Below are 15,001 nucleotides of genomic sequence, written 5' to 3'. Positions count from 1 at the left end.
GTCACAGGGTACTGTGCAAGAGGATGGGGAGGGGGGCATCTCATTCTCATTATTAATCCCGAGTTGTACAATTTGTAATGGTCAGAATGGTACAACTGTAGGTATTGCTTTCTGTTAATCCTGACAGTGGAGAGGATTTACAGCTTTCTCCGTGTTATGCCATTGGAAGTTAAATAGGCAAAAAATAACTCGAAAGGATCTTTTGATCCGTATCACCTGGATCATACAATTGTGATTGCGAAAGGTCAGAAAGCAATGCAGAGTAGAATCATAGCTCCCATCCCAGCTGTCCCCCTTTTGGGGCCAATTCCCTCTGTGCCTCTTTCTTCCTTAGCTGACCTTAATTTTGGTCCAATGCATATGTAGCACTACCCCCGCAGGAGCTGCTGGTGAAGGGTTCCCCTATTCCTGCACAGCCAGGCATGTATTTTCCACTCGCATCCAGACATATGAAACAGTCTTTGAACTTGCTTTTTGTTGTTTTATTAGGGGTGATACCTTGGATGGGGGTAAAGGTGTTATGGGATGCCCAACTTGACTGGAAAGATAGATGGGGACAACTTCCTCCCTATGTACAAAAATCCTGGACTGTTCTCCCTCCTGGCCTCCAACAGTCTTTGATGATCAAAAGCAAAAGCCCCTTAAGGACTAGGAACTCTCGGCCCCTTTTAGAAAATAGCACAGTGTGTTGTAAGCTGCATTCAGGAGTATCTCCGACTTCTCCGAAAACTTTTAGAAACTGTTCTCAGCTCTACTGGCTGCAGGAACTACCAGCCCACCTGGCTACCTCCGAATATCTCCCAGGGCAAGGGGTAGGAAGAGTTAAGCACAGCGCTGTCCACCTGAAAGACTTGCTGCTGTATATGTGGCAATCTTTCCCCTTGTGAATTCCTGGGTGTGCTGATGTACTCACTCTGTTCTCTTTGCTCCCTGCTGCTCCTTAGGCAAGATTCCTTTCAAGTCAAGCCAAGCCCAGCCTGGAGGCAGAGCCACCTCCCAGACCCAGGTGTCCCATGTAGGCCACTGACAGACTTCTCAGCACTCGGCTCCCTTGCTGGCATGGCTCCTCAATATTTAAGGGCTGACTCAGCCACCCTGCCAGAGCATTCTGCCTGGGGATTGGCACAGGTTCACTCAAGTATGCAGATCAATCCTCCTGGCCTCCGCCCACTAACTTCTAGAAGTTCCTCTAAACTTCCAGATACATGGGCAATATCAGAGACCTGCTTCTCTGAATCATCCAGCCTGACCTGACCTAAACCCTGACCCAATTTTAGACTCACAAACTAACCATGAGTCATAACATATATTTGCCTGCACTAGTAGCATGCTAGAGGTTGATACATATAGATCACTGTAAAGATGCACTATTTAAAGAGTAACTCTACTTTTGCTGAGAAAAAAAAACAATTCCCTTTAGACAGCCCCAGGACAAGGTCATCTAGAGCCCAGGGCAAACATGCCAAACTGTGCCAAGATATGCCTAGATGTATGAGCATTATGTGTCAATAACCCCCCCCCCCCCCAAAAAAAAAAAATCAAGCAGTAATCTGCATGTTTACCTCCTATGAATAACCCCCCCCCCCCACTTCCTAGTACAAATCCCCCCTTGCTGAAATCCCCCCTCCCAGCAAATCTTTGCCTGCTGCATCCATCAAATCGGGACTTTATAAGGTTTGCTTACCCAACTCCTGCCTCCATTCTTTGTTGGGAGGGGATGGGGCAGGTAAGCAAACCCTGCACAATCCGAATCTGACAGTCCTGATTCAGGAGTGCTGCAGTAGCAGGAGGGAGGAGCTAGAGGGGAGAGAGAGTACAACCTGCACCTCCTCCTCTCCAGATTTAGCTTGTCTCTTCCAATGCTAACTGACAGAAGTAGTGATGCAGCTGTCACTACTCCTTTTGGCATGTATAGTAGCGGCAGGGACGCTCCTCATAGTGCCACCCCCTCCACCTAACATGATACCACAGCGCCAGGGCAGTCATCCCTTTTGCCCCCCTACTCCCCTTGTCCTGGCCCTTCCTCTGGGTAATCAATGTACATTGCAGAGATTTTATCAAACTTTGTAGCAGATTCCTACCTTTTGTTACTCTGAAGAAATAGCTCATTGTTTCAGCAGACTGAACACATGCGCATTCAGAATGGGTGCCTCTGGTTCATTATGATCAGCTGAGCCACTTTCTGTGCACTAATAATAAAAGCTGCAGTGTCTGTATATATTTAGAAGTGAATAACTATTGGGGAGTATCTAACCAAAACTTACAGGGGGTGCCTAAAATCTGACTTGTGTCTTAATGCAGACTTGCAGGAAACCAGTGAGCCAATCACACAAGCAGGAAATGACATTTGTAGGGAAGTCGCAATGCTTTATGGAAAGCCTCCAGGTTGCCATATTGCATTGAATCTTACAGAAAATTACAGGCCCCTGCTAAACAGCTGCCCTGTTGCATTGTGAACACAGGAGGTTGGTCACTAGATATGGGCACCATTCATAGAATGCTTTACATTTTTTCAATGAATGAAAATAATTCTTTGATTTGGAGAGGAGGTGACTGCGATGTCACTGCCCTTGCCTCTTTACCTCATCCAATCAGAGAACTTTGTATTCCATAAGAAACTGCAAAGAGATCTCTGAATGGCGTCCGTGCTGAGCAGCCAACCTCCTGTGCTCAAAATGCAACAGGACAGCTGTTCAGCATGGTACTCAGAAGCTAGTGGATATCACTGTAGTAGCAGTGCCTACTACATTTATTTTCAGCTTCCATGCTGGTCAAACAAGTATGGTATATGCAAAGACTTTGGTCCAAACTGGAATCTATGGCCCATTAAGACACAGTCTGTTCTGCAGCTGATAGAAGTTGAGCAGGTACTTTTTGACTCATCCTTGGGGCATATATAAGCCAGCCATGGGAGGAATCGAGAAGAGGGGAGAAAGGTGAGTGTGAGTTCCCAGCGCATGGTCATGGAGGGAGAGTCTTACACCCTAGTGGGTAAAGTAGGGAACCTAACTGGGACTATATGAGTGACCGGAGTAGCATCTTCCCCTTCGAGGGAAGCTGAGATTTTCCTTCCCTATGGAGCTTTGCTAGGATAGCTAGAGCAATAAGCCTAGAGAGGAACAGAATTCATTCTTACTTGCATAGTGGGTAATGGGTCTGAACCCTGTGATTTGAGGTCTTTATGGAGAAACATACCTAAGGGATGTGATGTGATGAGGATGTAGTTGTAAAGAAGTTCTTATGTAGCCAAGTTCTGGGCTACAGTAACATGGAGACATTGCCCTTTGTTCATTCACTCTCTACTGTGATGCTGGATATTATACTGTACTATCCCCTCCAGCCAGCAGGGGGAGAGCTACAGTCAGGAAAGCCTATGGACTTCTATGCAGAACGCTGAGAGCCATGGGAGTTGTAGTCTGAGACATCAGCCATTGAATGGGGCCAATAGACCCTTTACACTACAGCTCTCATGAGACACTGAGGAGGTAAGAGAACGGTGAGATGACTTTTATGAAACTGCCTGGGAAACATCTTTCCCTTGGTGCGGAGGGAAGCAATGAGAGCACATCTGCTGCATACTGATCTATCCTAACCTCCGGCTCCTTTAGAGGTAGCACTACACTCACAGTACTGTATATTAAGAAAACGTTATGAAAGAATACGTTTACTGAGTCTCCCCTTCATTTCTCTCGGAGAGAGTAACTAAGCCTATGCTTGAGAAATGGTGACCTGCTGCCATAGCCTTGCCTTGGAGTAAATGGGCATTCCTGCTCTGTCGCAATGCTCTGCAACCTTGGGCCCTAACAACTCATGGGACCTAATGAGTACCAGCACTTGGTAGGCAGGTATCTAGATCTACTGGCTAAAGAGGGGCCCCTCATGGGTAACAACAAGTGTTTCCAAATGACAGCCAAGGTTCTGTGCGGAGGTGAGTCTGGGAATTGGCTTCTAGGCCTTAAGCTGGCCACAGATAGATGGAATTTTGGCTGGTTCAGCAGGTAGCAGATGAATTTCGTTTCATGTCTGGAGGTGCCTGTTCAACAGGAGTTTTTTCATTTGTTAGATCAACTTTTGTCAAATGGGCGTGTTGGAAATTTTTTCTCTATCAACCAGCTTTTGTGAGACCTGCTGTCAGAATAGAATGTCCCAGTGGGGGGAATTCATCTATCCTCCTTGCTTGTATGAATGGAGGAATCCATTACTTTTTCTTTTCATTCAACCTGCTATGGCCAGCTTTAGACATCCCATTAATAAAATAAATGGAAAGTTGCCCTTTGCAAGTTCTGAGGTTTAGATGAATATGCTGGAAGGGGAATTAATACTAACATTTAACTGATATTTCTGTAATTGTAGTCACTAAACCTTGGTGCTCCATAGGTAAACCACCTGCTATTTATAAAGGGCCATAACTGGGCGGCACAGTGGTGCAGTGGATAGCACTTTCGCCTAGCAGTAAGAAGGGTCGCTGGTTCGAATCCCACCCACGACACTACCTGCCTGGAGTTTGCATGTTCTCCCTGTGCCTGCGTGGGTTTCCTCCGGGTACTCCGGTTTCCTCCCACACTCCAAAGACATGCTGGTAGGTTAATTGGATCCTGTCTAAATTGTCCCTAGTATGTATGAATGTGAGTTAGGGACCGTAGATTGTAAGCTCCTTGAGGGTAGGGACTGATGTGAATGTACAATGTATATGTAAAGCGCTGCGTAAATTGACGGCGCTATATAAGTACCTGAAATGAATAACTGTAAATAAATGGCACCTATCTGTCGAATAAGTGGAACAACAAAGTAACAGTTAAAATTAAAGGTAGAATCAAACTCTGATTATGTCATGCAGAATCTCAAGCAGTTGACGGAGTGTACAGGAAACATAATGTGCCATCTGTATGTGATTTGTCTGTGAAATGATGAAAGCACTGGAATGTAATTCAGGCATAATTTCCAGATTTCAGCAAGACAAATTTATTTTTTCTTTTACTCTTATAGAAAAAAATTGATATACTGCACCGTCAAACAGTTTTAGCAAATGATCCTTCCGATAAAGTGCGGCTGCTTCTCTTGGAGTGTTGTATCTCTGTGGTATCAGTAGTAGACATGGGCTTCCTTGAGGCTCAGGGTCTAACTAATGTCCATTAGAGCAGTGGTTATCAACCCTGTCCTCAGGGCCCACTAACAGGCCAAGTTTGCAAGATAACTGAAATACATCACAGGTGATATCATTTGCTGCTCAGTGATTGCAGTATTCTAGTCTGCATCTCCCCAAGGTAATACATAAAATCTGGCCTGTTAGTGGGTCCTGAGGACAGGGTTGATGACCACTGCATTAGAGGTTACCTCTTCCCCTAACTCCTCCATTTATTTAAGGGACTTTGACTTCTCTGGATATGGACTTATAAACCTCCACTTGCTATAAGTACAGCTTGGACCTCTCAAGATCCACATGGATGGCTAAGTACATTTTCTCTACTTGAGTGTTATATGGCTTGGAAACTCTTCTTTGATCTAAACCAGGGGTCTCCAAACTATGGCCCTCCAGTTGTCCAGGAACTAAAACTCCCATCATGCCTAGTCATGTCTGTGAATGTCAAAGTTTTACAATGCCTCATGGGATGAGTAGTTACGCAACAGCTGGAGGGCTGTAGTTTGAAGATCCCTGATATAAACTGACAGCTCCAGTACTGGGCATGAATGAATTATATACCAAACAGTTGGAGGAGTTCTCCTGTGTCTACCTAGTTGCCAACAAAGGAGGGGCAGAAGATGCCATGCTATAAGCTATGTGAGTGCTATACTGTATGTGATGATTGGGGCACTTCTCCCTGGGACTTTTTCAGTTGACTGCTGGCTCCACGCTGCTTATATATGGGGGTTGGTCTTATAACACATTTTACTGAAGTACACCCTCATGGACTGTAAATGCCATTAGCCACATGTAATGGCCCATTACATCGTTCATATGTGGGTTGGTCTCATGCTACAGAGTTAAATGCCACTGACCATATAGAGTGGCCCATCAATATCGCTTATATGTGAATTGGTAACCTTTACAGTCCACCAGAAGATCCTTTAATGGACTTTGAATAATATTCAACTATATACCAGTCCTGTAATATATTCTACTAAGGGTTCCTTTTGGGAATCCTGAAGAACATCAACTTATATATAATATGGAGGAGAAGTTTTTATGTTTTTGATCTGGTTTATGTAGACTGTGCCCCCCACTGGGGTACACACACCCATGAACACTTGACATCACATTTTTTTTTAGGGAGGGTTGGAGATGTTTATACAATTTTCTTGCAGCTGCCATGGTTGTGTTTTTAATAACTGGCCAATTAGGATTTGATTTTATTAGTTGGATAATGGGTTTTGTACTTTCTAGATTATTAGTGTTTAATAAAGTCATTTTCTTTTTTTTTCTTTTTTTTCTTTTTCTTTACTGTTACATGTGTCGGACTACTTTGCCAGGTCCCCCATATAATATACATTTCTCTAGGGATACATTGCAATTTTTTTTGTATTGAGGTTGAGCTCAGTCTGGTTTTTATTCCTTTTTTTTCTTTTTTCATGTATGTATGCAACAGTTCCCTCATAATAGAATTTAATCTAAGTTCATCCTTTAATAAAACAATGTTTTTCTTTTTTTCTTTGTTCTGTATTGAGGACACATTTTATTCCTTTTTCCTTATGTATGGGCTCTCTAACCACTTTCTGGGCACATCTCTTTAGGGATTGGCTGGGTTCCCATACATTTTCAAGATGGTCTCCCATTCTTCCTCCCAATGTAATCCTGTAATATATATATATATATATATATATATATATATATATATATATATATATATATATATATATATATTTTGTATGTAAAATTAAAATAAAAACAAATATAATGTAAATAGATTTGCATGTCTGGCAATCAGATCTCTGGAAGATTGATCACTCATTTTCACATGATCACATCCCCATGTGTGCGACCAGCTTTAATGACCCCTACTTCCACCCATACCATGTCACCTGAGGCCCGATGCTCCATTTCCCTGATGATGGTGTTCCCTCCATACACGTTCTATACTGTAACTGAGCGCCTTGCTCTTGTTCAGTTCACAACGTTCATTTCCAGCACACACTTGTCTTACAACAAATGTTAATTCTCGCTCACATGTCTTCTTTCTGAAACTGCAATCCATTAAAGAAAGTTTATGGGCGGCCAGCCTCGGCTACAGTAAACCAGGAGGAGGAAACGATAGATAAAGAGTCCATGTAAAATAATATGGATCCCAGTTGTAGAATGCTGTAGCCAAGATCAAAGCGAGCAATTGTTTAAACAGCACGACTTCAAAATATTCCCATTGTTTTGAATTATTCCTGATATCTGGCAAAAGTGGAGAAAGGCCAGGACTTTCCCTCAATGATCTGCTGAGCACACTGTCAGCACGGGCGAGAAGAAATGAGCTATGAGGCTTTCTTTAATAGAATGTGTTTTGGCTGTATAGTTTACATACTAAGAAAGCAATTTACTTCATGGCGCCAACTAAGGATGTTTAATTCTTCAGAACGTATCTCATGTTTGTTGACAATGGCCCATAAATAAAACATGATTGCTGCTGTAATTTATATGACTTCATGTGTAAACCTAGCGATCCCATTCAATTAACCGACAAAATAAAAAGTGAGAGAGGATGTCTTTCCATCAAGCCAGGCATTAGCCATGTGTGGGAAGGTAAGTGAAGGAAATCCTGACAACCTGGAGATTTTCACACCTAGGAATTCAATTTTCCCCCATTAGCATATTAGCATCAAACTGATCGCCCTATGACAGCGCTGTTTACGACTGACTCACAGCTTCAACATGTTTATTCATAGTATGAATTTGGAATATTTATTAGTTATTGGAAGAACTGTCATTAGAGTTAAACTCCAAGCAGACGGAGAAGACACAAATGAATGCAGCTCTATATTCATTCATTCGCCATTTGTAAATTGAAGTAGTATAAGTATTTGACTTTGTATAGGCCTCTTACAGTCATTGTACTGTAGGACTGATGGGAGGAGAGGCAGCACATGTAGACAGGTGCAGGTTATTCTTCCTTTCTGTAGGTGGCACTGTGCCGATGGGGAAGTTAAGTCTTTAAAGTGATTGAAGTCTCGTTTTTTTTCCTATAAGAATAACAAACATGTTATACTTACCTGCCCTGTTGCAGTGAATTTGCATAGAGCAGCCCGGATCCTCCTCTTCTCGTGTCCCTCTTCTGTGCTCCTGGCCCTTCCCTCCTGTCCAATGACCCCACAGCAAGCACCTTGCTATGGGGGCACCCGAGCTGAGTCACAGCTCCCTGTGTCCATTCAGACACGAGCCCCTACCCGGCCCCGCCCTTTCTCTCCCCTGATTGGCGAGCTGACTTTGATTGACAGCAGCGGGAGCCAATGGCCCTGCTTCTGTGTCTCAGCCAATCAGGAAGGAGAATCTCAGCCAGCTAAGACACTTGTGGACATCCCTGGACAGAAAGTCCCTGACGAAGGGAAGTATTCTGTCCTGAAACGCGTCGGACTGTCTGGACTTCATATGGAAATTCATCACCATTATCATCATTGTTTTTATTGGTTTGAGAATCTATAATCTATATAATCTATAAATGTGTATATATTTTTGAATAAAATTATATTGTATTTTATCCTTACTCTATTGCCGTTAAAGTTCCATTTATCTTGGGGTTACCTCCTTTTCTATCTCCCTGGACAGAAAGGGACCTCAGGCAAGTGTTAGGGGGACTGAGAGGGGCTGCTTCACACAGAAGGCTTTTATCTTAATGCATAGAATGCATTAAGATAAAAAAAACTTCTGCCTCTACAACCCCTTTAAGGGAAATTGCCCCCTTAAAGTAGAAGTTCAGTCAAATCCTAACTATACTTAAAGTGGTATTAAAGCTTTGTTTGTGTTTTTTGTTTTAAATAACCAACATGTTATACTTACTTGCTCTGTGCAGTGGTTTTGCACAGAGCAGCTCCAATCCTCTTCTTTTTGGGTCCCCTACTGGTGCTCCTGGCTCCTCATCCTTGAGCAGAGCCCCCAGAGAAAGATGCTTGCCCTGTGGGCATGGCTGCATGCTCACTCCCAAGCTGCTGCTCTATGCAAGACACATGGAGCCGTGGCTCGGCCCTGCCCCCCCTCTCCTCATTGGCTCACTGGCTGTAATTGACAGCAGTGGGAGCCAATGGGCTCCCGCTGCTGTCTCAGCCAATGAGGAGGGAGAGTCCCGGAACAGCCAAAGCTATCACGAACATCGCTGGATCAGAGGTAAAAAAAAACCTTCAGGCTTTAGAGCCACTTTAAACTTGCTCCCAACCTCATTCTAAGCCTAAGCAAAAAGAAGGCGAGCCAGCCTAGTGCATTATCATAAGACTTTTAATAATAATAAAATAAATTCCAAAGTACTCACAAAAGTAAAAGATACATGCATGTATCACTATCCAGTCCAATCCCAACACTATATTTGCCTCCATCCACAGGGGCGTAGCTTACGCATTTCAAGGGCTGTAACTTCTTCATCAGGGCTCTTGAAACACATAAGCTACGCTTCTGTGGATGGATGAAAATATAGTGTTGGGATTGGACTGGATAGTGATACATGTACTTTATCCTATACGTTTGTGAGTACCTTGGAATTTGTTTTATTATTATTAAAGGTCTTCTGATAATGCACTAGGCCGGTGCACCCTCTTCCTTTTTGCTTTTGTTTCAGTTTGGTTCCCCCCATCTAAAGTGAGTAGCAAGGCTGAAGTGTTGTGTAAGCTCCCTATGGTGATTGTCTCATATTTGGTTCTACAAGAGAGAAGAGGGGCTTTTTCCAAGTCACCATTGAGATTTTTATCATTGAGGGTCCTTCAACCTGTAGCGCTGATAGGAGTATTTTGTTTGTTTACCCATTCTAAGCCTATTATAAATACCCTGTGAAAGGAAAGATGTCTATACTTACCTCTCCTGAGGGCACTCTGGTCCAGTCACATGCTCTCCAGTGGCCAGCTTCCGAACTGACGTCACCCATAGACTTACTATGCGGCATCCGTTGTTGGCTGTTCCTTCTCTACACTGAAGCTGGTGCTGGGGCCCGATCATGTGACTGGACTGGAAAGCCCTCAGCATAGGTAAGAACAGACATTTTTCCCTTAAAGGGTAGTTAGACTAGGCTAAGAATGGGGGGTGGGAGCTGGTTTAAGTGTAGTTAGGATTTGACTGGACTTCCAATTTAAATCCTACATTAGTCTCCCCTGGGAAGGTAGGTGTCTAAATTTGATGGTAAGTTCCCACGAGATTTCAGGTGGCCCACCTTAATGAGGGATTCTTTAAAAAGGGGATTGCACATCATATGGGCACGCTTAAGATGAGTGGTAGGTTAGGGAGAGGAACTTGCTGGTTAGGGACAGTGCTTAGGGAGGTTCCTGGCGAGTAGGGACAGAGTAAGGGATTATGTTCAGTGCTGAAAAACCTTCCATGGATTCCTTTTCAGTGGGCCAGTGCAGCAAGGTTATAGGAAATACCATCAATCCTCCAGCAGAAGTCGTTATCCAGTAACATTACCCCAACTCATACTAAGTGGGCTGTATTGCAAATATTGTGTTTACCAGTGTGCCATACCATTGCAAGAGTTACAATTTTGAACTGTTATTATAAAACTGCTACAAGCTAAGAATCCATGTGTGGTACCTCCCAAGAGGGTACCCAAGGCTCCTTCTTCACAGAAGAATTAGATAAGAGTTAATCAGTCTGCTGCTTCTCCTTTCACTGGCTGGGGGAGGGATAAGATCTTACAGAACTTCAGCAGAGAAATATCAGATCTCCTCTAGACAGGGCCGTCTTTAATATTGATTGGACCCTGGGCAAAAGTTTTCTTGGGCCCCCTCTCCATACAGTTTAGCTCTCCACCTGCTCTGAGACGTACAATAAATAGCAGCAAGGCTCAAAATCAGTTTACTGAATCAGATCAGGCAGCAATTGCGATTAGTTGCCAGAGGTTACAGTGTATCATTACCGCTCACTGACTGGTTGCTAGAGGTTACAGCACACATTACGGTTCACTGATTAGTTGCTAGAGGTTACAGCACATGATTTCTGCTTGTTGATTGGTTGCTAGAGATTACTGTACATTAATACTTCTTACTGATTGGTTGCTAGAGGTTACTGAACATCATTACTGCTTACTGATTGGTTGCTAGAGGTTACAGCACATCATCTCCTCACTGCCTGCACACCATGGACTGGGAAGGTGAGGGGACCCATTAATAGACAGAAAACTCCTAAGGATCCTAGGACTCCTCCTGGGATCAGTGGCAGTGCTGGGGGGAAGGGAGGGTGTAATCAATGGCAATGCTGATTTTTTTTTACTGACTACCAATATAAAGAGGAGTTTCAACATTGGCCACCAATGTAATAGGGGTTTACACTGACCACTAATGTAATAGGGGTTTACACTGACCACTAATGTAATAGAAGCATTTACAGTAACCACCAATGTAAGGAGGGATTTACACTGACCACAAATGTAAAGGGAACATTCACACTGGCCACTAGTGTGAATGAAAGGATTCTACACCAAGCACCAATGTAATGAGCAGATTTACACTGACCACCAATGTAACTGAGACATTTAGCCTGTGTTCACATTTGTGTGTGTTGGGAACGCATGCAAAATCGCTTTCCTAACACCATAGAAACATGCTGCCCTTTAGCAGATACACAGTAGTGCCATTAATTGTTAATGACACCCTCAGGCATCTGCTGACACGTGCCTTGGCACCTTGTGACTTTGAAAAAGGGTTTGGGGCTTTCTTGCGCATTTGTAGCGCATAGAGCAGCACATTGAAATTAATGGGCTGCCCTACACATGACCTACATTCTTTGTCAGTACACCTTTGCTTTCTAAAACCCATGCTAACCTCGGCACCCCAAACCTCCCCCATCCTCTCCACTCCAATCTCCCTCCCCTTTAACTCTACCTGCCTCCTCTGCTCATCTTTGCACCCACCTTCCTTACATCCATAGGTCCCCTCCTTGCTCACCTGTGCACCCCAAACTGTAATCCGTTCTCTGCCTACCTCTGCACACCCCACACTACCCCCCCCAAATTTGCTTACCTTTGCAGAACAGGCTGATGGTAGGCTTAATGACCACAGTAGGCAGGACTTTCAAGCATGCCCCTTTATCTTCCCAGTGGGCAGCATTCAGTATAGGTGATGGCGGATATGACCTCAGGGGGGGATGATATACATATGAATACCGCCATTATTTACATATGAATGCTGCCGGTCCGCCACTATTTACATATGAATGCCGTCGCTATTTACATATCAATACTGGTATTTACATGTAAACACAGGGTCTGCAGGTGAGTCATCTGTACACAACAATAGGGCAGAGCTGGGCAGCATTAGTAACAGAAATTCACACTGAGGTATCAGGACACAGCAGGGGACTAAAACCTCAAGGGGCGAGGGAATTTAAACTGGGATAGTTGGCAATGACAACAATGACAGGGCCCAGGGCAGCTGCCCCTTTTGCCCTGCCTTAAAGACAACCCTGACTCTAGAGATGAGCTTAGGGTACACAAAGGGGTGGGGATGCTCATGACATTCCGACCTATTATGGCCACATGGCTATATTAAGTTAATTTGGTCAATTACATGAGGCTATGTGGCCATATTAGGTTAATGATGCACCAAGAAACACACCCTTTTGTGTATGTGCAGCTGCAGGGCGAAGAATCCTGGCAGTTTCCTTCCAGGTGCAGTCTAACATGGGATTGGACTGAACCCAAGACGAACCCAAGCTCATCTCTAGCCTCCTCTCCTGTCAGACAAAGCCGGGCAGCCCAATCAGCTGCAACCAGGGCATTTCCTACCCCGCAGCCGCACATACACAAACGGGCTGGGATTCTCATGATGTCATTGACCTAATATGGCCGTATGAAGTCAATTAAGTCAATTACATTGATATAGTTGTATTAGGTACTTAGATTGACCAAATATGGTCATATAGGTCAATGACATTCAACTAATAATAATAACTAATAAAAAAGTCAATGATGTTATAAGCATCCCCACCATGAATGTGCCTGTCTTGGCCACAGCACATTGGACCAGTGGGGATGCTTTGATGTGACAAATTCTCATAGGTTCTGCCGCACTGAACTGCCGAACCCAACTCTTCCCTATTAAGGGCTTATTAGATCTCTGTCTGGATCAACAGGTATTTATATATACAGTGCGTGCCACGATTTTAAAGAGACAAAACATGAGCAAATGTGCATGATTACCCTGGATATACTAAATATGTTTTTTTTTTTAATAACCAGGTCATATATATATACGTTTTAGCCCATTGTGGATACACCGGCATAGCAAGTAGAACAAGTCAAAACTTACAATTTTACAAATTGTGTCTATATCTTATGAGCAATTTATTACCAAGGCATTTCTTTTCTAAGAATACATACATTGCTTGCTGTTTGTTATTGGTACGCCTACATTTTTTATACACATGCTGTGTTAATTGATTTACTTACTGCAGAAGCATGTGTCTGAGTTTTTCATTTATTTATTTAACTGAAAACCAGTGAATGTGTACATACTGTAAACAGCTCCGCTGTATTACAAGCGTAGAGATAATTTTTTTTTAATTCAAGGGCACGCAAGGTATTACAAGTATTTATGGTATATAGTGCCAGCAATGTATGCATAACTTTACATATTGTACATTCATGTCTGTATTTGCACAATCCAAAGTCCCTATCACATATGCATACATACATACACATACTGTATATAAAAAACACAAATAGTATCCGCGCTAAGGCTCAAAATAGCAATAAGCAGCTGACACAATAATGTAGGCAACAATATGAGCAAAAAAGATTGTAAGCTCTAATGAGCAGGGCCCTCTGATTCTTCCTGTATTGAATTGTATTGTAACTGTACTGTTTGCCCTAAAGTTGTAAAGCGTCACGCAAACTGTTGGCACTATATCAATCCTGTATAATAATAATAATAATAATAAAAAGATATAAAAACAGTGCGCTGATAATTTAAAAGCAGATACAGTCTGATGAGGTACAAACACCACAATAAGAAATAAACTGAGAAAAGTGCAAAACAATCAGAGTCGGTCAGAAAAGTCTATAAAGTCCTTAAGTAGAGACCAGTAGTTGATGGTGCTCACAGAGATGTGACAAAGAGACCTTCACCCTCAATCCACATGGATAGCCTCTTACCACACAGATTAGACCATAAGGTCAAAAAGTGCAATCAAGAATCAATTCCAGGAATGGACCATCTCGCATCTTTTCCCATTAGTATTCAATTCAATTGTTAATCCTGACCCGATGGACTCCCTATAGAGAGAGAAAGAAACATCTCATAATGTAGTAAATCCAGAAATAAATATTTATTTGTATTGCACTCACATTTCTAAGTATAAAAAACACACATTTCAATAAAAGGTTTCCTGTTAAACTCTTTTTTACTACATTTTGAAAAGGAAAACAAAAACAATTAAAATCAACAGTAGTATTCCTGTAATTACTTCATACCCCACAATCTACATACAATTACTTATTCAAAACATGGATACCTTTTCCAATCTTCCTCCTCCCTACATTTGCAAGACCACCCACCCTCTCCATCCAACAGTCCCCTCAAAAGAGAGAAAAAAAAAAAGGAAAAGGAAAAAAAAAAGGGGGGGTAGAGAGTGCAAACAATACATAACTATAAAATGAGGGTACCAGAAGGGCCCATAAATGGCTGGTTTCAAACCAACCTGATGGTCGCTGCGTCTCAGTGCACGATGATGTCACTCATCATAACTCCACCTTACGTGCTTCGTCATTGATGACGTCATCAGGGGCGTGATACATACACATACTAAGACCAATTTAGACAGAAACCATAACCAACTACAAACAAACAAAAATTTCAGAGCTCACTTACCAGCTAGCCTGCAAACAAACCA

General features: G+C 42.9%; 1 long non-coding RNA gene across 7 annotated transcripts in view; it reads right to left on the bottom strand.

The window, feature by feature from the left end:
• Positions 1 to 13,154: 13,154 nt before the first annotated feature.
• The window catches only part of LOC141131284 (uncharacterized), a 142,364-nt gene continuing 140,517 nt past the window's right edge, over positions 13,155 to 15,001 (bottom strand). For 2 of the 7 annotated variants that reach the window (XR_012242717.1, XR_012242722.1), the window contains one exon: positions 13,167 to 14,384. This is a non-coding gene — a long non-coding RNA (uncharacterized lncRNA). Of the gene's footprint in view, positions 14,385 to 15,001 lie in introns of all 7 variants that reach the window. The other 5 variants (XR_012242718.1, XR_012242719.1, XR_012242723.1 and 2 more) reach the window with 4 other exon arrangements.

Source organism: Aquarana catesbeiana, linkage group LG03, assembly GCF_042186555.1.
Source record: "Aquarana catesbeiana isolate 2022-GZ linkage group LG03, ASM4218655v1, whole genome shotgun sequence".
NCBI classification, from domain to species: Eukaryota; Metazoa; Chordata; class Amphibia; order Anura; family Ranidae; genus Aquarana; species Aquarana catesbeiana.
Note: the sequence above shows the minus strand (reverse complement) of the source record. Positions and strands in the feature narration are given on the sequence as shown.